Source organism: Xenopus laevis, chromosome 3S, assembly GCF_017654675.1.
Source record: "Xenopus laevis strain J_2021 chromosome 3S, Xenopus_laevis_v10.1, whole genome shotgun sequence".
Classification (NCBI taxonomy): Eukaryota; Metazoa; Chordata; class Amphibia; order Anura; family Pipidae; genus Xenopus; species Xenopus laevis.
In genome coordinates this window covers 39,795,316-39,821,253 of record NC_054376.1, presented here as the reverse complement: position 1 = coordinate 39,821,253, position 25,938 = coordinate 39,795,316, and positions in this window count along the sequence as shown.

Below are 25,938 nucleotides of genomic sequence, written 5' to 3'. Positions count from 1 at the left end.
TTGTTTTTTGGCAGATGTTAAGCCTGCACTTCTGTCAGGACCAGGGAACAAGTACTTATGAGTAAGCAGGCACTGGGTACCAGGCAGAGCAAGCAGAAGACCAATGACAATATATAGTATAACGTAATTGTAGTTACATTTCAGGCACAGGTAAGGGCAAGGAGCTATCAGGAAATTACAGGCCAGAAGTCAAAGGACCAGAAAAACTGTAAATGACTGTGCACCCAGGAACTCACAGGACAGAGATCTATTTGAACCTGGGTCTTCAGTGATCATAAATTCTGAATTGGCTGTTGAAAGTGAGGCACCACAATATAGTGATGTCAGGACGCACCACTCGCATGGTGACATAAACACCTGTGCATATGCAAAATATCATTGCTATATAATATTGATCATGGACTATATGGAAACCAGGACTGGGGTAAGCAGAAATTTTGGCACTGGAGTAATCTGTTGGACTGGTACTGGAACAATGCGGAATGTTGGCATATGATCAGGCTGGAAAGCCTGTGTTATTTTAGACTGGAACCCTGCAAAAGGAACAGGCTGGAATGACAGCTTTGAAACAGGTTTGTATGCAGTCAGAACTTCACAGACCGGCAAAGGAGACATGGATGCAAGAAGAAAGGTGAGTAGATACACAATTTTGAAGGCAGTATTGGCTCCAAAACAAAACCTGACCAAGAGACCAGTCTATGATTAGGTTGTCGATGCAAAGCAAGGGCAATCTCAAATTATAGGTGTCAATGGACTGTGAATGGCAAGGAATGGTAGTCTTTCTATAGGCAAGGCTCCACTACCACGGGCAATGCCACAATGGTCTCAGAGATTAAGTTTCAGCTAATGCACATAAAGCTGTAGATAAAGGCTACATAGGGGCTGATGTTTGGCAAAGTTTAAGTCAATGAAATTGGCAGCAGCTCCAGAATCAAGAAATGCTGAGACAATAATGAAACTGGAGCTGAACTCAATTCATTGCTGAACTGTATTGCTTGAAAAAGGGCAAAGGTAGCACAGAAATCATAACTAAAATTGGTTTATTAAAATTTATTGAAACAAGGTGAGGTAAATTACTGAGAGTATGATTCATACATTGAGCAGTGTAAACTGGGACTAGAATATCAATTTGGGGACAGGCTTTGAATAAAAAGTGTCTGTGGTTAGTATAATTCTAAGGGTGTCGTGAACTTCTTCCATAATTAGTCTTCATCTTTAGTGATGGGCAAATTTGCGCTGTTTCGCTTAGCCGAAACGACGCAAATTTCGCAAAACGACGTCCGTTTTTTGGGTAAAATGCGCCGGTGTCCAAATTCGCAGCGAATTCGCGCCTAGCGAATAAATTCGCCCATCACTATTCATCTTTGCTACTGACTATATTGTTATAAAGAACATTCTATTCCAACATCTTCTTTATACCAGGTTTCAGTTCTCTTGCTTAATACAGGTAATAAAGCACCAACAGATCTAAGACACATCTGAAGAGTGTGCTGAAAGATCTGCCTGTCTGTCAGCCTATGCTTGGGCTATTGTTAACAGAAGAATTGAGGCTATCGAGATAACCTTCAGATAATTTCCCAAAATAACATACTGTACCTTGAAGGCCTATGAGAATGTTTGCATACTACCTTCAATTGGCATTACCTTGGCTAAACATTCATTAATAGGGTTAAAACACGAGCAAAAAGCATATGGAATTGAAGTGGATTGTACAGTGTTAACTGTGCACTGTTTGTTGTATATCCTGTATTTGTTTGTATATAAAGTACATGTATTGGACCCGCCACCCAGAAAGCCTGAGACTTGTGGTTTTCCAGATAAGGGATCTTTCCATAATTTGGTTTACCACATTTCAAGTCTACTAAAAAAAAGAATTTAAACATTAAATAAACCCAGAGGGATTATTTTGTCTGCAATAAGGATTCATTATATTTTAGTTGGGATAAATCACAAGGTACATTTTTCATTATAACAGAGACAAAAAGGAAATCATTTTTAAACATGTGAATTATTTGATTAAAATGGAGCCTATGGTAGATGGTCTCTCATAATTCCGATCTTTTCGGATAACAGGTTTCCAGATAATACTGTAGAACTCATACATATATTAAATCATCAATACTTTGGTGGTTAAATTAGACAAAGACTCATTTGATTAACAAAGGTGGCAAGGATAATTGGTGTGATCTTTGGCCCCATGGCTCAGTACTTGATTACTAAGAGGTCCCATATAGACCAGCATTCATAGTTCAATGAGTGCCTACTCCTAAGCCAGAGATTTTCCAGCCTTTAATACTGATATTTAACTGGGGCTAACGCTAGCGACTTTTTGCCAGTTTTGCCACCCACAGGGACATCGTCAATTTGCTAACAGGAGCAGGTGCCAATTTGCTATCGGAATAGACCGTCGCTAGTGGTCATTCGCACTCTATCACCAGGCGACTTTTCGCTATGGCGAACAGACGCTAGAGTTGCCTTCGCCACCTCAGACCAGGCGAATTGCTATAAAGCGGCTAATCTTCCTCAGTCTTCTGTCACTTACATCATATCCTGTGAGCCAAAAATGTATCAAAGTTCAAAAAAAAAAATGCCGGCGTCTTTTCCTTTTTTCAGCGTGATTGCCTGCAAAAGTCCAAACAAACTTTTTTTGGGGAACCGTTTTTTCCAGACATTTCCTAACATATGGACCATTCATTTTACAGTGGACTCATGTGTAGGGCATTATATTAACTCTCTTGTCTTTATTAAGGTTCCCTGGACATGTGTAATATAAACTGGTCACTTAAACCATTTGCAGCAACATTTATAATAAAGATGTCCATACAACTTTAAATTACCTGCCGTATGCAAATGAATCTGAGTAAAAGATCACTAGCGTATTTTCACTAGGTAGAAATAAATGCTTGCACATCTTCACTTTGAAATGCTCGCACTGCTGAAGTAATGCTAGCAAAAAGTCGCCAGCGTTTGGGGCCCAGGGCGAAACTCCTTGAATTCGTGAATTGGCATAGTCTGAGCGCATTTGCATCTGGTAAAGTGTTGAAATGGGTGCGAAATGGACGCTGGCGAAAATTCGCTGGTTAGTTAACCTGCCCCCAATAGTAGCAGGATTCCACTGATTTTCTATGAGATAACAAACAAGGGAAAGTTGTGCTCACCACTATTTTTTAAAACCATTAGGCGGGGGTGCAATGAGGGTGTGACCACAAAATACATATAGTCAACTACAAGAGTCCTCTGCACTCAACCCATTATCAATATATTTAAGACAGCGACATTTTGTGCATACTGCTACTAAAAAATGCCTTACCCTTTAAACAACACAGGGATTGTTTGTCCATATATTGCAATATATTCAAGCTGGCCAACTACGTCAAAGTCATCCCATATCTGGCCAGTCCTACGCATAAGGGTAAGGCATTTTTTAGTAGCAGTATGCACAAAATGTCTCTGTTTTAAATATATTGATAATGGGTTGAGTGCAGAGGACTCTTGTATTTGACTATATGTATTTTGTGGTCACACCCTCATTGCACCCCCGCCTAATGGTTTTAGAAAATAGTGGTGAGCACAACTTTCCCTTGTTTGTTATAGTTATACAGGAGCAGTGACCAGCTCCATGTTGTAGCTCCCTCCCCTCCCAGCTATAGTCAGGTGATCCCACTGGTGTCTAATAAAAGGGCAGCCAAGTTTGGGAGTTTTACTTTGAAAGCAGCAAGTAAGTTGCAGGTAAAACTTAGTCCCTTTGTAAAATGTATAATGAAGCAATAGAATTCTTAATGAATCAGATGAAAATTGAGCATAGGACTGGCCAGATATGGGATGACTTTGACGTAGTTGGCCAGCTTAAATATATTGCAATATATGGACAAACAATCCCTGTGTTGTTTAAAGGGTAAGGCATTTTTTAGTAGCAGTATGCACAAAATGTCTCTGTCTTAAATATATTGATAATGGGTTGAGTGCAGAGGACTCTTGTAGTTTCTATGAGATAAACCATAAAATAAGTTATCATTGAATTGAAGATCTAGTATAGGTAAATCTCAAAACAACTGGACTTGCTGAGTAATCAATGAAGATGTTTCACTACGCTTCTTCAGTTCAACTGACTGGTGTGTTTTTAGATTGACCTATACTAGATATGTGCCATGACCTGGATGAATGAAAATCTTCATAGTCACATTGAATTAAATCTGTCAATAGACTACAAACAAGGTTTAGTAATATACTGTGTATACATTCAACAACAAACATTTTTTTAATTAAATCTACAAAATGATTTAAATTAAACTCAATGAAAATTACCTTAATTTAGATCACTAGAATATCAAAGCTCAATACAGCTTAATAGCTTAATTTGCTGTTCAAATAATTAAATGGCAACACATGCCTTTTATGACACCATACTTTTAGAATTGGTTTATGGAAATGGCAATTTAAACTTTTGGACAGTGCCAAAGCAGCATGAACTTCACCTATAAATTAACTTTAGGTATGACTTATACATTGATCTACTGAGACAATTTGCAATTGGTTTTCATTTTTTATTTTTTTTGTGTTTCTTCGGTTATAAGGCTTTTGGTTCAGCAGCTCTCCAGTTTGGAATTTTAGCGGCTATCCGGCTGCTAGTGTCTTGTTTACCTTATAAACCAGACAGTGGTTTGAATGAGAGACTGGAATATGAATAGGAAAGTGCTTGCAAATTAATAAAAAGTAACACTTGACAAAGGGCGCTGCCCGAAACACGTTGTGTACCTCTATCTCCAATAAATAAGTTTTGCAGTCCATTTGCTGCCCTGGATTTGTCCCACACCTTTACATATTTCTACAGATTGACTTAATTGGGATATCACACACAGGATACCCCCTGGGAAAATCCGACAAAGAGATTTGGTGAGCTCCACTTGTACTCTTAATAATAATAACATTTTAACCTCATAGAGCAATAGATATTTGGCTGCAGGGGTGAGTGACCACCATTTAAACGTTGGAAATATGTAAAGGAGGGAGGAAAATAAAACAAAACTATTAAAATAAATAATGAAGACCAGTTGCTAGGGATAGAACATTCTATAAGTTAACATAAAGGTGAAACACCCCTTTAATGTCCTTTGACAGGACTAGACCTCTATTGGCTAAAAGACCTGGATTTATGACCAAAGCAATTTCATCTTAAAACAACTTAGAATTTCCATAAAGGATTTGGCCTAGTGTCGGACTGGCCCCCCGGGATACCAGGAAAACTCCCGATGGGCCAAGGTGTCAGTTGGCCCCTATATAGCCCATTCCCTATTTCTATGAAGATAAATAGATGGAATAATAGTTTATAATATGTAAAGAATAGAGACTAGAAGAATAGAGATTGAGTGAGGAGAGGAAGAAAAATAGTACTGAGTGGGCCCCTGGTCTAAGGTTTTTGGGTGGGCCCCTGGTGTCCCAGTCCGACACTGATTTGGCCAGATTTAGAAAGTTGCTAATTTGTTTCACTTTCTCATTTTTCACTACAGAAAATACAAAACAAATTCTGCTTTTGATATGTGGGATAGGAAGGGATATATAAAAAAAGAAGGATTCTCCAACTTTCCTCCATAAAAAGAATCTGCAGCAGCAGTGAAGAGGTTATAAGTCTGGCATCTGGCTACGTTTAGTTATGAGGTTGCGGAGGGCCCAAATGGTTTCTACCACTTCCTATACCTAAAAGGATTAGTCACTCACACATCACGGCAGCAAATGGAGAATGTGTTTCCAATCCTTGTTGCGTTGAATAAAATTCAGAACACCGGCTTACATGAAAGGTAATCGATAACTCCTTCTCATTTCATGCTGCAAGTTTGTTGCTGTGATATTTTTTTTGAAACTCCGACCATGTGGAATATTTTGAAACACACACAATATCGCAGATAAAACTGCTCTGTGCCTCTGGCACAAAATGTACAGCCACATGAAAGCATAAAGGATGAGAGCTGTTTTCAATGGAATTGATGAAAAATTTAAGTTAATTAAAAGAATGCTATGTTTTCCCTAGAAGGCTACAATGATCCTTATTATTAATGCATACTGATGTTCCATAACTCTGCATAATAATGGTTTGCAGCATCGGCTTCATTTGTTGCAATTTTTCTCTGGAATCCACAAAGCTGACCTTTGTCCCCGTTTTGCCTCTAACGTCTGAAAACACATTTCTTATCGTTGTTTGCACCAGAGAATTAATTTACCTGCTGGCTTATGCTTCTATATACTTGTTTGTGGCAGAATTAGGGCTTTTTCTGGAATTTGATTGAGCTTTCATCACCGAGGTTAATTCAGGGCTCATTTGCTAGATTCCAAGGAAAGTATTTTTTATGAATTTATAAATTTCTGAGTTCTCCTGGTTAGTGATGTCCATGTTTGTGTAATCTGTAGTTAGACGGTAGGGATGGGCGAATTTGAAGCGTTTCGTCAAAAATTCGCCGAAGACGCCCATTCAAGTCTATGGGCGTCAAAAAAATGTTGTTGCGCGACCAGTGGCGTAACTAGTTGTTACTGGGCCCCATAGCAAATTCAATTTAGGGCCCCAAAATATTTATAAGTTGGCCTATTTTACCAAGATATATTAAAATTGCTAATTAATTAGGGTCTCACTGGGCCCCCTACATTCCTGGGCCCCCCTGCAACCGTAGTGTCTGCTTCCTCTATAGTTACGCCCCTGTGCGCGACAACATTTTTTTAGACTCGCGTAGTTTTATTTTGACGCAGGACATCATACAAGTCTATGGGCGTCATTTTTTCATCGAAACAAGAGGCAAAAAATTCTCCCATCCCTATTAGACGGTCCTTTCTGCTGATTTTTAATCCTAGCAAAAATTTTGTTACTAAAAATGTCCTTGATTAAATTGAGACTATAGAAATAAAAGCAGAAGAAAAACTCTCTACTCTCTGCTCCTACTTGTATTTAGGCACCTTCCTCTTACCTTCACACCTAACTTACTCCACATGCAACAGTTCAATACCCCATAACCTTTGAACTAAGCTCTTCACATACACAGGAGAACTCTTTATACTCTATAAAAATCATATATAGTTTTTCACCACAACTAGTGATCAGTACAGCCTGTTCTATAGGCACTTCCATGTGTCTATGCTGTATTTAAACTTTATGGGACAGATTTAATAAAGGGCGAAGCGACTAACGTTTGCGAAAATCCGCCAGCGTGCTGTTATTACTTTGCCAATTTACTAGTGGGTGCAGGCGTAACTTCGCTAGTGAATTTCGGTAATTCGCTCCCTTACACCTGGCGAAGTTGTGCTCTGTCGAATGGACGTAACTACGCAAATTCACTAAGATGAGGATTTTACTGAACGTTACCTCTTGCACCAGACTTGCTGTCACCACCTCAAACCAGGTCAAGTGCAATAGAGTAGATAGGACTTCCTCAAAAAATAGTCCCAAAAAATGCTGGCGATTTTTTATTTTTTAGGGAGATAAGCTGCTAAAGATCGTAAATTTTTACTGGGATACCTGGCTTCCCCCCTACATTTCCTAACATGTGGCACATAAACTATACAATGGGATCATGTGTAGGGCAATATAACAACTCTATTTTAATTTATTAAGCTTTCCCGGGCTTGTGTAGTGTAATGTATCGGCTGCAGCAAATACGTCCATTCAACTCTAATTTCCTGCCATATGCAAATTAGGCAACGCTCGCACAACTTTGCTTTGCTTGCCGCAGTAACGCTAGCGCTTCTTTGCCAGCGTTCAACGCCCTGGACACAACTTCAGATTTTAGTGAATTAGCGTTGTCCTGGCAAATCTACACCTGGCGAAGTGTCGCTGGCAAATTTTCGGAGGTTAGTGAATTTGCCCCTCTGTATACAACGTGAATCCATCTATTAAAGTTAAATATGCAATTTAAATAAATTACATGTATAGACCAACCATGGATAAAATGAGTTGATGGTACCCTTCATTAGGATTGTACACCACTTATAAGTCAGTAAAGGCTTAGGTTATTCTTGTAAAGACACAGCTTGAGAGTGTGTGTTGGCTAACTCTCTGGCTAGAATAGTTTTCTTTAATGAATTTGCCACATGTGTAATAAGTATGGTATTAAAGGGATACTGTCATGGGAAAAAAAAAAATTCAAAATGAATCAGTTAATACTGCTGCTCCAGCAGAATTCTGCACTGAAATTCATTTCTCAAAAGAGCAAACAGATTTTTTTATATTCAATTTTGAAATCTGACATAGGGCTAGACATTTTGTCAGTTTCCCAGCTGCCCCAAGTCATGTGACTTGTGCTCTGATAAACTTCAATCACTCTTTACTGCTGTACTGCAAGTTGGAGTGATAGCACCCCCTCCCTTTTCCCTCCCAACAGCCAAACAAAAGAACAATGGGAAGGTAATCAGATAACAGCTCCCTAAGGCTAAGGCCACACTAGGCGATAGCACCGCGATTTGACTCGCGGCGACTTTTCGCCGCGACTTTTAAGCCGCAATCGCTGGGGAAACTTTTGCGCTGGCGTCTATGGGGAATCGCGAAAAATCGCCAGCGTAAAAACACACGCGGCGATCTTTTTTCTATTGTCGCTCGAAATCGCCTAGCGAGGCAATTTCGAGCGACAGTAGAGAAAAGATCGCCGCGTGTGTTTTTACGAGTCAAATCGCGGCGCTATCGCCTAGTGTGGCCTTAGCCTAACACAAGATCTGCCTGGTAGATCTAAGAACAACACTCAATAGTAAAAACCCCTGTCTCACATTCAGTTACATTGAGAAGGAAAAACAGCAGCCTGCCAGAAAGCATTTCTCTCTTAAAGTGCAGGCACAAGTCACATGACCAGGGGCAGCTGGGAAATTGACAATATGTCTAGCCCCATGTCAGATTTCAAAATTGAATATAAAAAAATCTGTTTTCTCTTTTGAGAAATGGATTTCAGTGCAGAATTCTGCTGGAGTAGCACTAATAACTGATCTGTTTTGAAAAAAACATGTTTTCTGATGACAGGATCCCTTTAATGTAAAAAGCACCATTAGTCAGGTTGTGTGACTAGCTAAAATCTGGAACCAAAGTCATTAGAGCAATGTTGCTGCTCACAAGACTCCACACAAATGCATGTTCATTAAATAAATATATAATCGTGTAACAACAACATAACAATGAATATGCCGGGTGCTCAGAGACGTGAAGAAAGTAGGCCCCTGTTCTAAAGAGCTTACATTTAAAATAAGGGAGTCATTTACAGGAACATGTCCCAAACTTATTTATTGAATATACAATGTTTAACTTTCTTCCTATTGGGAAAGAAAACCAAGAAATGAATCCATTAAAATGACCATCCTCAGAGCTGTGTCTAGCTGCATTTTATGGCTGATAGATGATACGGACTCATCTGGCTCTCTTAGCCCAGGGTGTCGGTTGATTTATAGAAATGTTCATAAAATGTTTAACACTCTTAACACCAGGCAGAAGACACCACAAATGAAATGTGAAACTCACACATGGTACTAAAGTTTCCAATCAGAGCTGTTCCATTACAATAGATCAACCAGGTCAGACATCAAACACGGTAAAAGGATTGCAGCCTGTCCGTAACGGTGCACGTGAATGTGGAAGTCAGTTGGAACAAGCAGCCTTAATATTTTGGGAAATGGATAGCATAATTGTATTTTTCACCATGCATCATTCTCGACTTAGTTCAAAGCCCTCGGAAGCTACCTGCAAACATTATTTTACATTATTATAGCACAGTGCTTAACCAGAAACATTCCATGCGTGTATCCAGATGAAGCGCACATGCATGTGATGATTGTTACAAGTGGGAAACAACAGAAACAGCAGTTGAATAGATAGATACTGATGCATCCACTTCCCTTTGCGGCTGCCACCGCCTGGTCCAATATTTATTTAAAAAAAGGAAAGTGTACATAGAATTTAATTGTGGGCAACTGCCCTACTTTATTTATTCACTGTGTACAGGCTTTTGCAGGGCACCCACTTCTTCAGCCTTAATCAAGTAGGAGCACAAAACCCTAGAACCTTATGGATGGTAAAAATCTGTTTCATTCCTTATAATGCGCGTAAGCTGTGGCATGGTTTGCCTGCACTCAACCCCATGAATAGCATGAATTCTAGGGTTGTTCACTGTGCAGATCATCATGCAATAGACCTAGAGGACCTAGATATAAACATCTGTTTAGAAACAGGGAAGTCAGTATTTACTACAAGGCGTGAGTGTAAAAGGCCTGCCATTCACTAAAGGGTGAATTTTTGCCTCAGAAGGCTCTGCACCCCATAGCACCACTTCGTCAGATGCTAATTTGACTTTTTGGCACACCGGATATGATGTCACTGACATAAGATTAAGGAGGATATAGCTTCCTCTTATCAGTTCGCCAGGTATTACCTGGCAAATCAGACTCTGCCGAAAGGGGTAAAGTAACGGAAAATTTGCACTTTAGTGAATCTGCGGAGTAGTGATCGTTTGTCTGAGCGAAAATTTGCCTGGTGAAAGGGTGATGAACCTCATTAGCGATGTACTCTTTCACTAGCGAATTGTTCTCTACGCCTGTAAATTTGGATTTTTGGCGAATTTTCGTTAGCGATGGCCCTTCACCCTTTACTAAATTTGCCCCTATGTCTGTAAGATGCAGACCATACATGCAAGTCACTTTACTGATCTTCTATAACTAACTTTTGTATCTTTGATAGCATATCATGGCACCCTAATCTTGCTTACAGTGAGATTATACATCATATATAATAATGCGCATACACATAAGCAACAAGACTTTAGGTGGCCATACACAGGCCGATAAAAGCTGCCAACAGACCGTGTCGGCAGCTTATTGGTCTGTGTATGGGGCCCCCTGACGGGCTTCACCGATCGAGATCTGGCTGAAAGTCTCGATCTCGATCGGATGGGACGAAAAATCCTGTCGGATCGTGGCCGCATCTATTCGTTGATGCGGTCCTGCGATCCGACCGCCGATTACTATTCGTTAGGATCTGATCGTTGGGCGCTAGGGCCTACAATTGGATGAGCCCGATATTGTCCACCTCAAGGTGGGCATATCGGGGAGAGATCCGCTCGTTTGGCGACATCGCCAAATGGGCGGATCTCTTCGTGTATGGCCACCTTTTCTTAGTGTTTCCAAGAGCATTTTCTGTACTTTCCAATGTCTACCTTTATTCTACAAAGCTCTTCTTGCGTGGTTAGTTTTGCTATAAAAATCAAATGTAATCAGGAATGACTGTAGAACACACGCTGTCTATTCCAGAGGCAGCAACTCATTCTGAAATCATAGCAAATGGGCAAAAGCCTTGGTCTGAAAATGTATGTTTTGGACCTAGAAAATGACCCTTTTATATACAAGCCTGAAAATACTGTCCTAAGAGTGTTCAATACATCTGAAATGTCACAGGGTATAGGGCCTAACTGATTTCATTAGAGGTGAAATGTGGCCCTCTTGCACTTGACCTTGGAAGAGTTGGTTTTACTAAGAAGCCTGCTGTTGATTTATTTTGTGTCTTTTCTTCAATTTTTCCCCAGCTCTCCATTCTGTCTCATCAGGGACAGAAGGTCATAAAGACATTAGAATTATCCATCCCTGCCCACAGCTGTTAAAAAAACTTTTTTTTCCAAATTTTTCCTGAAATCAAAACTGATTTTGCTGTGCCACTCTCTTGGTTACAAAGGATGGGTTATTATTCAAATTGTGTAAAAAAAAAAGGATGTATAAAAGCAATAGCCTATTTCCAAATTTCCTTTGTTGTCCTTTTATGTGAATTAACACTTTGCTACACAGTCAAAGAATTAAGCCATTCCAACCAGTGATGAGCGAATTTATTTGCCAGGCGCAAATTCGCAGCGAATTCCCGTGATTTCCCACGATTCGCCGCCGGCTAATAAATTTGCGAAACCATTGCGAAAATTCGCCATAGAAAATCAGTCGGCGTCAAAAAAAATGGAGGCCGGCATCCGTTTTTTTGGACACCGGCGCAATTTCGCCAGAAACGGACGCCGGCGTCCAAAAATACGTGCAAAAAACCGCCACAAATTTGCCCATCACTAATTCCAACTGCTAATTCATTTAAATTCAACATATATGGACTGATCTATTAAAGTTCAAATTCAAAGTTTTTTGGGGGGGTTTATTTATCAAACCAAATAAATTTGGTTTATAGTTTTCAAAATTTGAAGAACTGCAATAAAAATTGTCTGCATCTGAAAGCTGCCAAGTTCATGTAGAAGTTATTGGGAGTTGCTGTAGATACAATGTAACCAATTTTTCAATTTGTGTTAATAAACCCATTGAAAATGATGAACAGAATAAAAATTCACTGCATTTTTTTTCATGTTTTTTCTCAAGTTTCTTATATTCAATTTTTTTCATAAAAAAGCAAACATTTCGGTTTGGTCTAATTTGAGTTTTGGTCTAATTTTTGACAAATAAACCATATAGTATACACGGTTCAGATATATGCCCCAGCACATTGCCAGAGTTATTTACTGTATGTGAGTTAAGCTTTATATATATCAACTGCATATGAGACATAAGGGGATATTGTAATAACAGGTGCAAATTGGTCCAATGTCTAGTAACCTACTGCAACCAATCAGATGTATCCTTTAAAACAGCAGGCCTGCTAATTGGTCATCATGAATCACTAAACCTGGAGAAAACTTTGTACTGGCCTCACATGGCTGCCTTTATTATACAGGTATGGGATCCGTTATCTGGAAACCCGTTATCCATATTATGGAAAGGCCCCCCCATAGACCCCATTTTATCCAAATCATCCAAATTTTGAAAATATTTCTTCGTATCTTGTGCTTGATCCAAACTAAGATTTAACTAATTCTTATTGGAAGCAAATCCAGCCTATTGGGTTTATTGAATGTTTACATGCTTTTCTAGTAGTCTTAAGATCCAAATTATGGAAAGATTCAATATCCGGAAAACTCTCGGTCCAATGTATTCTGGATAACAGGTCCCATACATACAGTATACTAAATTTCTGACATCATATTACAATTATCACTATGATTTGGCATCTTCACATTTACCAATCAAATAGTAATAACTTTTTTAAAACAGTTCTACAGTGCATTAGATACTAAGCCCAACGTAAAACTATTATGGTGGCACAATCTCTACTGCTCCGGAATTTTGTTATAAACCTTGTTCTTTTCTTATGTATTTATTAAAATTTTTGGCTAGCTATTCATCACTTGGCCTAAAGTCTTTTTAGCATAATTGTAATGGCAAAAATAACCCAGGCTATTGGGACATTGCAATAAATCAAGTTGGTTGTATGAAAGTTTAAGCCATTTTAGTACTGTTCTATGTTTTGCTAGTTTAGTCCAAGATGAGGTGTAAGTGACAAGCACTGAGACTGGGGAATATTGCACTGTATGTACAAAGAGAGTTACTTCCAAGGGTAAAGGGATCGTGGCTTCAGAGTTACTTTTTTACAGAAGTTACATGGAACAAATTAACAATATTGAAGAAAATCTATTTTCATTTCTATTGATATTTAGTATGTCATAGTTTTGAAGATACAGTAATGTCCACATTGAGCACTGAACACAATACTCCACTGGTACAATGAAAGAGGTGTGCAGCTAAATGTTTTATTAATCCTGAAGAATTTCTTCATCTCTTCCAATTCTTTTGTTAGACAGAGTTAACTCACAGTGATATTAAATGGACAGAAAAACCTTGTTCTTCCTGAGCTTGTGATAAACATACTTTGTGCCTAGTGTGTAATTGTAATATGTATATGTGGCTTTTGTTTTTTGTTGCACTAAACAGGGTAAGATCTGAAACTGAAACAAATGTCACATTCCTCTCTGTTCCCCTCTGTATAATGAGCTTCTTTCTATCTGAAAACTTAACAGGCTACACTGGCAATGCAAAAAAAGTTGCAAAGAGAAAAATAATTTGCACAAAAAGAAGAATAAAAATTCACATTTCACAATGTAACATTTTTCTTTAGACTGTTATTGCATTGCGAATGTTAGTTGTGCATTGTGCACTTTTCAAGTGCTTGAACGTGTCGCAAACTTTTGGAGATAACAGAACTTTATTAGTAAGAGCATTTATTACATAGACTACGCACTGGCACAAACTATGAAATTCACAATCACTGTTGGAAGTGGTCACTAAACAGTTTCCAGGTTCACAAAAGGTATATTAAATTCGCGCAAAAGGAAAATTTATTTGCAAAGGCATACATTTTCACATTGTGAATAGTTTCTGTGTTACTGACTCGTAATACATTCACCCATTTAGCTGGCCAAGAAGGGCTTTGTTTATATTAATATATTATATAATATATATTATATTATTGAGTCTACTCAATAGACTGCTGTTTGTCTTGGCTTTGACTGTATGAACAAGATGTAGAATGTGACTTTACTTTTAATATACATTTTTTCAATATTAGAGTCTGTTCTTTCTGGGAGGAAAATTGTGAGCTGCAGATATCCCATAGGCTGGCAATTAGATTTTAATATGGAGAATAGGATGGAGCACACATCCTATTCTCTATTTTAAAGTAGTACATTGGTCTGACTGGTGTGAACTAACTAAGGAACCAGAGCAGTAACACAGGTGGACGTCGTTAGAACAAACCCCTTTTTTTCATGGCAATTAGATTTGTTTAGACCCAAACCCTAATAATATTGTAGTGTGCAGCTAATTGCAAAGAGTTTTATGAGACATTAACATTAATATCAAGTCTTCCCAAGTCTTCAAAGGCCAAAAGCTACACCAGGGCTCCCCAACCTTTCTTACCAGTGAGCCACATTGAACTATAAAAATTGTTGGAGAGCAACACAAGCATGAAAAAAGTTCCTGTGGATGCCATATGAGGGCTGTGATTGACTAGTTTGTAGCTCCTTTGTGGACTGGCAGCCTACAGGAGGCTCTATTCGAGAGTACATCTGGTTTTATGCCTCCAAGCTAGGACTTAAAAAATAAGCCCCTGCTTTGAGGCCACTGGGAGCAACATCCAAGGGAGTGCTGAGTAACATGTTGCTCCCAAGCTACTGACTGGAGACCACTGAGCTACAGACAGGTCTGGTGTACCCTGAGGGAATACAGGGTTATGGAAGATATCTCATAGTACAAGTTGATCCAGGGACTAGTTCAATTGCCATCTTGAAGTCAGGAGGGATTTTTTCCCCCTCTGTAAGTTGGAGAGGCTTCAATTGGGTTTTTTGCTTTCCATCGTATAGCAGTTAGGCAGGTTATATATAGATTTAAAATGTTGAACTTGAAGGATGTGTGTCTTTTTTCAACCTAACTTACTTCCTAACTTACACACTTGAAAAAGAGCTGTTGCTCGAACATGTAAGGGGGAATGTAATAAAGTCGGTAACGTAAAAAATATTCAAAATGCCAAAGTTATGCCTCTGAGCGAACAAATTTTTTTTTTGTATGAATTCAATATAGTTTTTGCAAACCCAGAAACAGTTTATCGACCACTTCCAACAGTGGAAAAAGGTTTGCGAATTTTACAGTTTGCATTGCAGTGCCAGTGAATGTAATAAAACTTCTTACTGAAAAAGTTGTTTTGCTCCATAAGATTACGACACCTTCAAGCACTTCTTAGACGTGGGCAATGCGCAATGAAAATTCCCAATGAAATAACAGCTTAAGGAAGAATATTACATTGTGAAATGCTAATTTTTATTCTTATTTGTGCAAACTGTTTTGCTCTTTGCCACTTTTATTACGTTCCCTCACAAGTGTGTCATTAAAAGCACCCTTAATTTGCAGCATTTATCTGTTTCTTACAACTACTTTGGCTGTACTACAATGTAATGATGCTATTGTGTCTAGGGGGCCTGGAAAAGTAGGCAACAAATCTGACCTATCAGATCCTGGAGGAGGTAAAAATCCTATGCGACAATCACTACACCCAGGAAGACTTGGGGCAGTTTTAAGATAAACCTTTTGATCTAATTGTATTCCAGGTAGCCATTGTAAACAGTAGCAAATGTGGTTCGTTAGCACAAAAAACATTCTCTAACACCTTTCCAAGAGTTAGTGACCAAGATTTTCATTGTTTGATTCCTTTATGACCTATTTGAGCCCTCAACAACTTCCTTCCGGCTTTTGAAAACATGCTCAGTGTATGTAATAAAATATCGTAAAGGGTTTTTTGGGACAGAAAATTTTACGAAACTCCAAGACAGGTGTTATCACCAACCTTTGCTTAATGATACTGCGCAATGAAATATTTAAGAGCATTAAGAGCAGTGCTAAGCATTCGTAAAAACGCAGTTTTAAACAACGCTTGCCATTTTAATTACATCCCCCCTATAGAGTGAATTTTTACTACCCAGTATAAAACAAGAACAAATGTTTTTTTCAATGTATACTGAGAAATAGAAGTGAGTGTCAGTATAATATTATTTAGCAGAAGCAGGAAATTCACCTACAGAGATATCATTTACTGTAATTAGAGGACGGCTCTTGTTCAAGGATTAACAAATATCCACATGATCTCTCCTGTTCCATTGTTTATAACATTCTTCTCACACCTTCCATGATACATGGTGGAAAGTTGAAGTCTATAAAAGAGATGATGCATCCAGTCTGAAATGACTGAGGATGTTCGATGTCAGCAGTCATCCTGCGGGCCAAAGTGCTAGGACAAACTGGGATATATGAGGGTAAATGTCCACATGGATGTGGATGAAGTATTGGTCAAGTCACGATGACAGATTGTAACAGTTTGCAGGTATGAGTTTGATTAATATGACTTTTTATCAATGACAGAGAGACAGAAGAGCCTGGTTTGAGCAGAGGTGACTCCATGAGGCTACAGCGGAATACGGTAATGTTTATCACTTTATAGCACATTGTTTCTTTTACTGTGGATGTGATAAGCTTATTTAATTGTTTTGCATTGTTACTGCCTTATATTCACAATTGAATGTTGTACTAGCAAGTTTAATTCATAAAGCACATTTGTGTATATAGTTATAAAGCATACAGAATATAATGTAAGGGAGTTCAAGTGTGCTGGTGTGTGTTTGGGTATGTATGTGGGTATAAATATCATTTATATGTGGCTAATAAATTAATACAAAGAATACTATGTATCTGAATTATGTATGAGAAATGTGTCCAGAAGAACCAATCAGGAGTCAGAAAAGATCTTTTGTATATCATTTACTGCAGGCAGCAGCTCAGGGCAAAAAAGGGATACTTTGCATATTGTTTACTATACGCAGCTACCAGTTTTCTTGACAGTGAACTGCTCATACATGCTAGAAAAGCTTTACATTCCACTCAACATAAGCATCCCTAGACTTGCCAACATGTGTTACACAGTGAATATGCAGGCAGCGAGTCACTGCACTCTACTGGCCATGCACTGCTTGTATTTGGTTTGGTCGTGTTATGTCTTCCTTATATCCTGTACTAAGTCAAAAGCCACTCAAAACTGTCACGCCACTGTACATCACCTCATTAGCAACTAATTAACATTCTTCTCTCCTCATACTTGCATCCAGGACTTTTCACATGTTGCACCCATGCTCTAGGCACCATCTCTATTATCCCCATCCCCATTAGGCCCCATCTCTCCCTACTATATTTGCTATCCCACAGCTGCAGTCCCTTCCCAGAGACTATTATCCCACTGTTACTATAGGCACCATCTCTCCCTACTATACCTGCTATCCCACAATCCCTTCCCAGAGACTATTATCCCCAATGCTAATATAGGCACCATCTCTCCCTACTATACCTGCTATCCTATAGCCACAGTCCCTTCCCAGAGACTATTGTCCCCACTGCAACTATTTGCACCCTCTCTCCCTACTATATCTGCTATTGCATAGTTACAGTCACTTCTCAGAGACTATCATCCCACTGCTTCTTTAGACACCATCTCTCCCTACTATACCTGCTATCCCACAGCTGCAGTCCATTCCCAGAGACTATTATCCCACTGCTACTATAGGCACCATCTCTCCCTACTATACCACCGCTATCCCACAGTCACAGTCCCTTACCAGAGGCTAGTATCCCACTGTTACTAAAGACACCATATCTCCCTACTATACTTAGTATCCAACAGTCACAGTCCAGTCTCAGAGACTATCATCCCACTGTTACTGTAGGCACCATCTCTCCCTACTATATCTGCTATCCCACAGCCACAGTTCCTTTCCAGAGGCTAGTATCCCCAATCTAAATTTTGAGTTTCTTTTCTATAATGCAATTCTATCTATAGGTAGACTAAAAGACATCCAATTAGTGATGCACATTGAACACAATTTCTGTATGATATTTAATATAACAGTCTGTCCCAAATTCTGACATACAGTGAGTACTGCCTATCTTACTGTGCAAATGTTCCTATCTTACTTCTTCTAATGAGTGGGTTAAAAAATTGGCACTTTGGTAGGTTCACAAAACTGACTGTTTGTGGTTTTGCTAACAGATGTGACTAACTTGTAACTGCTGCAAATCTTTTATATGACACAAAATGAAAATGGAGACTTTTTTCCCCCAGACAGTAAATCTATCATCACCATTCAAATAGTATGAATCTGTTTGGTGAGAAAGAAGGATCATTTGAAAACTGCTAGAATATGTCAGACACATGAAGAGTTAGTATCTGTGAGCTGTGATCACGGCGAAACCATTGTCAACCGAGAAGATTCTGATCTTAAGCAGATGATATGTGCACCTGCAAAACTTTAGTTGCGAGGATATATAGAGTGCTCTTAAGAAGACAATAAGAAACACAATGCTTATTGCTGGTTTCTCAGGAGATTATCCTTTGGCTCCTATCAACGGAACATACAATTGTTGGCACTATGCACAAATGGATGTTTAGTCCATCATTCCCAATAAATAGCAGAAAAAGAGCTTAGATGGTGTCCCAGCAAAGGCTACCACTGCCAAGTGAGAGATGTGTTACACAGGAACATCTGGATCTGCACTGCTCCTGTCAGGCATTCACGCTCGGGCAGCCTCTACCTCCATCTCGGGTGGTTCTGTGTCCATTTCCAACTAACAAAGAGAATTTCTCTTTTTAAGAATATAATGAACTCACTTCATAATGTTTTCTACATGAGAGCTGTCAATCAATAATAGATGCACCATTGGAACAGTTGTATTTGTGTTTTTTTATTGAAGTGGTGACGAAGTGGAGCTTTGTTATAATGGAAGTGGTGCATGATGTGACTTGGAGTGTTACTTGTTCTTTAGCCTCAGCTTCCCAATAAATTGCTAGGTTTGGTGATATGTAATATAATAATAATAATATGTAGCACTGGCTTATAGGGAAAGGGCAAGGTAGCGCTTTCCCTCTTTCCATGCATGATACCTCCAGAAGCACATATTGTTGTTGTCCAGAGTTTGAGGCATTATACAAGCTTCAGGTGCTATACTTTTCCATAAAATATATACCTTGTTCTTTGTGAGTTTTATAAGCATATCATCAAAAACATACACCTGAAAGTTGGGCTTAGTGAAAATTTGGTATTGGTTGGAAGCAGATGAGGGGTGGCTGGTATGGTCTAAGCTAATCAGAGGCTTGGCCTTCAGTCTTAGTTTCACTATAACTAATTTGTTCCCAATTCTTTGTCAATTGAGAACAAGGGGCTGTTAGGGTAGCGCCATATAACACTAAAAAATATGTAAATAATAGAATAACATTCTGCTGTTTTTGCAAAGGGGGTTGATTATTTCTTAGCTGTATCTCCCTTTTACTTAGGAAAACTCTGTTTTAAACTCTCTAACACATATTAGTAGATATGGAAAGGCTGGATATCACCATCAGAAATAAATAGGTTTATATACCATACAGTAAGGCAAAGTAGTGGACACATTATATTAGCTGATGTATGTGACCAGAACCAAAATGTAATCAATTTACAAAAAATATATCCCCCTCAAATAAAAATTCATTGGGTTGAGTAGCTCAAGTTTAATCACAGACATTCTTTTCCTTTGCTTTTGTAATGGGTTACACAGGGTCTCGGGAATTAGGTCAGAACTGTTTCTGAATGCAAATATGAATAACCCACTGGTTTCATATTTATGTTCCAATGCATGTCATGCTTGAATGCAATTCCTGGGAGAAGGAGAGTGTCTTTTCAAAATAGTTGGGCAGGTTAGATAATAAAATTAGCTTGTCCTTTGAACTGTAAACGTCTCCGAGTATATATTGATTGACTGGCAAAATGCACAACTGCAATATGTCACTTATAAACTTATGACACAATGACAACCACTGAAATCTGCAACACTTATTAACCTCCTATGTGTGGCTATAAGTTACCCACCACTTAAATGTTAAGCTCTAAGGGGTATATTTATCAAAGAGTGAAGTTAATAGTGAAGTTCTGCCACGAGAGTGAAATTCCGCCACTCTCCATTCATTTCTACGGGATTTTTATAGGCGTATTTATCAAAGGGTGAACTTTCACTTCACCCATTGATAAATACGCCTTTCAAAATCCCATAGAAATTAATTGAGAGCTGCGGAATTTCGCTCTCCTGGCAGAACTTCACTCTTTGATAAATTTACCCCTAAGGGTCAAGGACTTCATTCTTTTTGTCTCAAATCCTAGCATTTGATTTTGAATATAAATGTATTGATAAAGTGGCTAGCATTGTTGTTCTAAGCTTTTGAGTCTTTTTTATTCAATTTCATATAAGGAACAATAAACATGGAGTTTTTCTTATATTCTATCCACCCCATGGCTGATAGGATTCCTTCCTAGATTCCAAAAAATACTGATAGAGACCCTTCACTCTTGGTGCTTTGGGTTTTTGTGTCTCTTACTGGGAAATTAGGGACTGATTCACTTAAATTACCAATCAGGTCTTTGCATTGATTTTCTGACCTGTAGCAGTCTGCCAAAATGAATTGTTGATTGGTTATACTGTAGGTAACACACTGTTACAATTGAACACCTGTGCAATTAGACTGTAAGCTATACTGCAGCAGAGATGTATGGAAATATTTACATTGTATTTGTTAATTAAAAATGTTGGCACCAAATAAATGAAGAGTTATAAAATATTTAACAAGCTTTTTAAAATATTAGTGTCATAGCCTTAGAACATTGGGTTATTTGTATTAGTAAATTGCATATTACATTGGAATCAGTAAGCCTAGTAGTAACTCATTCCCTAAGTGAACAGACAAGAAGAAATACTTCTTCTATGGGTGTCCTAGTAATCACTACTCCCATTGGCATCTTACAATTGAATCAAATATTTGTGGACATGATTAGTTCTTAGATATCCAGCCATAATGTAAAAAGGGTCTCATTTTAAGAAGAAACATGGATGTCCCTCTGGTAAAAAAGTAGCTTGAAATATTAGCAAGAAATTTTATTTGAGTGCCTGAAGACATTTTCTAAGGAAATGTCTGTTGTCCATGGTACTGAACATCAAACTTAAAGCAAACCAACTGCTTTGCTTTTTAAAACATGATAACTAGAAAAAAAATACGTATGCACTGTATACAATCAATAAGAAATGAGGTGCAATGTGGTTTATTCAGGGGTCAATGCCCCTCGCCATGTTTCTGTTTTCACACCTAGTTAAAAACTACTTGCAAAGTGCCTTATGCACTTGATCTGTGCTACTGATCTGTGTTACATTATGGCTGCAAGTAGCCTCCTCAGCCCATGACTCTCATACAAAAACAAACAAACAATTTTATTCTGATGAAACAAACACATGGAGATTCTACTGCCATTGGTGTTTTTTTAATCATGAATCATGAATGGTGAAATTTTTGTGCAGATACTCAAAATATCCACTGCTGAGTTTTGTCCAGGCAAAAAAGTTTTCTCTTTTCCTAATGCCCCCTACTTTCATTTTTATGCATTTAAATTAGCTCAATATATATACTGTATATATATATATATATATATATATATATATATATATATATATATATATATATATATATATACTCCCTGACCAGCAAACTACAGCACCAATGCTAAGTCTGTTATTTAAAGATCTTCTTATAACTCGCATGCTATTAGAAGTGTAGAGATGTTGTAAATGAATCAACAGTTGGTTAGCCTAATTTATTTACCATCCAACGATTGATGCATTTAGATGTCAATGTCTGCAGCATCTCAAAGGAGCATTTAAAAATTTATATTTAGCGTATTCAAGTTGTTGCATCATTAAATCAGTGTCATGAGGTTCACAGGCCTCCTTCAGGCCGAAACTTATTCAAAGAATGAAGATCACCAACCTGCTCTATAACAAATCAGATATCACTTTGATGTTCCTTCTTTAATTTCTGTCTCTGCCTTATAATTTCTCTTTTAATTGAGTTTGAATTTTCAGTTCAAAAAAAGTGTTGACAGAATAAGCATGAATCACCAAAAAAAAAGAAGAAAAAGTAACCAAGGGGAGGTCAGGGTTTAGAAATAAAAAGATTAAAGAATCCATAATTTTTAACAGTCTGCAATATATTTTCTGTAATGAGCAGAAGGCTATCTTTCCAAGTACAAATCTGCTGTAAAATCTCTAGTATAACCCCGTCAGTAGCAAAGGCAAGTAACCTATTGCTAAGCAGGTTCACAAGTGATATTAAATTGGGGAATTACATCAGGCAATAAGACAAAACATTGTTAATGAAACCCCTTAAATGCATCTTTTCTAGAAAATGCATATCAACTAGCATGTCATGAATTTCCATGCAGTACTAGATCAATCCCCATGCTGTGTTTTTAGATAAAATGTCTGCAGTTCCATTTAAAAGTGTCATGACTAAAGGCACCAACAAAAACAATGTGCACAAACACATAAATTCAAAGCCTTAAGCCTGCAAAATACAAAGCATTTAGGTTAAGGTTTATGTTAAAATGGTGTTTGCAGTGCTGAAGCTCTCTAATAAAATATATTACATTCACATATGGATTGCAAAAATCCTGCAGTTGGGTGAAATTTAGAAAGAAAAAACTCTTCGTTTTTGCACCATTCATTTTTTTTTCATTATCACATATAACCCCCCTAGATCTTCTTGTGTTTAGTCCAAAGGTTATTTTATTCTATAGTGATATAGATCACTAAACTTCCATGAATATGGCAAATCACATTGCCTCTTGGATCAAGTACATATTGAAGGAGAGTTGGGACTGCTGTAGGGGGGGGCATAGAATTGTAGGCCTTCATTGGTTGGACAGCAATGCCTTTTTTATACTGCAATATTTGGGCTTTAGCTCCTCTGGCTCTTCTGGACCCAGGCAAGCAATATCATACCTCCGAACATTTTGGAAATAAAAAGAGGGACAATTTTTTTACCACGCCCATTTTTGTGGCCACACCCTCTAATTACCATGTTCATTTTACAAAATTTGGCAGGTTATGAAAGTTTGAACTTATTTCTGTGGTTTTCTTTTCAGGTATTACAGTTTTGCTAATGAAGGTGAATTGCCCTTTAAGCTGTGAGTCTGACTTTTCCCAAGGGACCTGTTATCTTATTCTATTACAGTTACTTATTTTCTTATCTCGAAATTGTTACAAAAGTATCTTATCTGCTGCTGTGGCTGTTCTGGGCTCTCTGCCAAAAAGCCAATTAAAGTGGACTTGTCACCCAGACACAAAAAGCTGTATAATAAAAGTCATTTTCAAATTAAACAGAAAATCCAATTTCTATTTTTTTATTAAAGCATGCATAGCTGTTGTAAGCTCATTTAAACATCTCAGCTGTCAATCAAATATTGTCTGCCCCTCCTCTATGCCCTGGGCATAGAGGCGGGGCAGACAATTACTTTCACTTTAGCACTTCCTAGATGTCACTGCTCTCCCCGCATTCCCCCGTTCTCTTTACCATTTAATTGTGTAACCAGGGCATGGGGATGGACATCGGGTCCCCATTCTGATGCACAAACAAGATTCTGAGATGATATAAGGCTTGTCTTAATAACAGTATCAACAAAATGACTCCTGCCTGCTTTCTATAATTATGAATTCCCAGACTGAAGGAAACAAGATTCAAATAATGTATATAGTCTAATTAAAGTTAATTTTGTTTGACTGATGTGATAAAATAGGATTATGAATATTTTTTTTGGGTGACAGGTCCCCTTTAAGTTAGAAACTTTGTTTCTTTTTCTGGCTGTTCAGTGCAGAGAAAAATGGGACTTTCCAGTACAAATGATGGACTGTGGGGTGAGCTGTCAAAAGAGAGACTGTCCCTCTAAAAACGGGACAGTTGGGAGGTTTGCAATATCTAGGCCTCATTGGTTCTTACGATGAGCGGTCATTCATTTAGTTGGGATCATAAGAATTGTGATGGTGACCCTGCCCTAGGATAGAGCATAAAGGAGCTATCTTAATGCTGATAGTTCATATACAGTATGATTTGCTTCTGCTAATCACAATCCAGAACCTTAAAGACTAAATACATTGTGAACACTACACTGGCTCAATACCTTAATCCAAACATATGTTGATGCAGTATGGTTAGCCCAGCAGCACTCATGCTTAGTGGATCTATTGTAATTGAGGGTAAATCCATTTCCATTTGAGAATCTCACTCCCACCTTCAGAAAAACTTGAAAAATAGCAAAAAAAGATATTCCTTGTAAACTGAGTTGGTCCTTTGTTGTTTATTTTAACACAGAAATGTATTTATAATGGGGCGAGTGCACTCTTTTCTGTGATTTTCACATTATGACACATAATGCAACACAAATATATCCAACAAAATCAAATATATCAACAAAATCAACAAAATTAAATTAAAAAAAGATAGGAACTATGGATATAATTGTCAAAGAATCATCATCCAGTAGTTAAGTAAGTAGTTTAGTAAGTTTGCCCCAGTGAACCAAACGATAAGGGCAATACCAAATCCACAGCTGGATGCAGTTACATTTTTTGCCTGGTTTGATCACAAGTCTTGAATATTGATTAAAGTAGAGGATTGCCATTTGGTACAAAGAACTGGTCACTTGACTGTCTTCATGGTCAATTATGGCAAAGTCAGCACCTAATATCTTCCTATCTATTGATACCTTGAGATAAGAATGTCCAACAGCCTCCCTTATGTCAAGATGAGCTTAAACCCACATTAGCAAATGTATGCTCATCCAAGTAATGTTATTGTAGACTTCAGACATTATATTTTCCCCTAACAATGAGTTTCTAATAATTATTTTATATAAATGAATATTGTATACTATTAAATTATGTTATATAAATGTATGCTGTATAATGTTAAATTCGTGTTACTAACATGCTTAGAAAAACATCATTTTTTCCCCTAACAATGAGTTTCTAATAATTATTTTATATAAATTAATATTGTATACTATTAAATTATGTTATATAAATGTATGCTGTATAATGTTAAATTCATGTTACTAACACGCTTAGAAAAACATTAACAAAAGTCATCTAGCATCTACATAGATCTATAATCAAAACCAAACACTTTAATGTACTTAAGAGCTTACAATATTGTGTATACAGTCTAGACAAATATTGGGGAAAAAGGGATCATTCTGGCTGGGGGCCAGAATGTAAAACATGGCTACTCCCATTTATTCATTACAAAAGAAAGCCTGCCAAGATGAGAAATTACCCTTGGATAGATGGATATTAGGATTAATTGACTTGAACCAGTGCACTGGAGCAGGTATTCAAGGCACACTGGGGTGCAGAAAATGAAGGCCAATAAGCAGCTCTATTGTCTAATTTTATAAAAGGACAATGTAAATTAAATTATGCCCAATAATACAGCAAGAAGCAAAGCAAGCTGATGATCAAGCTGTTTTTTTATCATGTAAAAATGGAAAGGTCTGTTCTAGAATTAACCTTCTCCATACGCTTTGCACAACTCTATCTTGACTCCCATAAATAATTGTTTTAAAAATGTGTTTAAAAAATTAATTTTAAAACACCGATTTATTGAGCAATGCACACAGTAATTTTTATTGC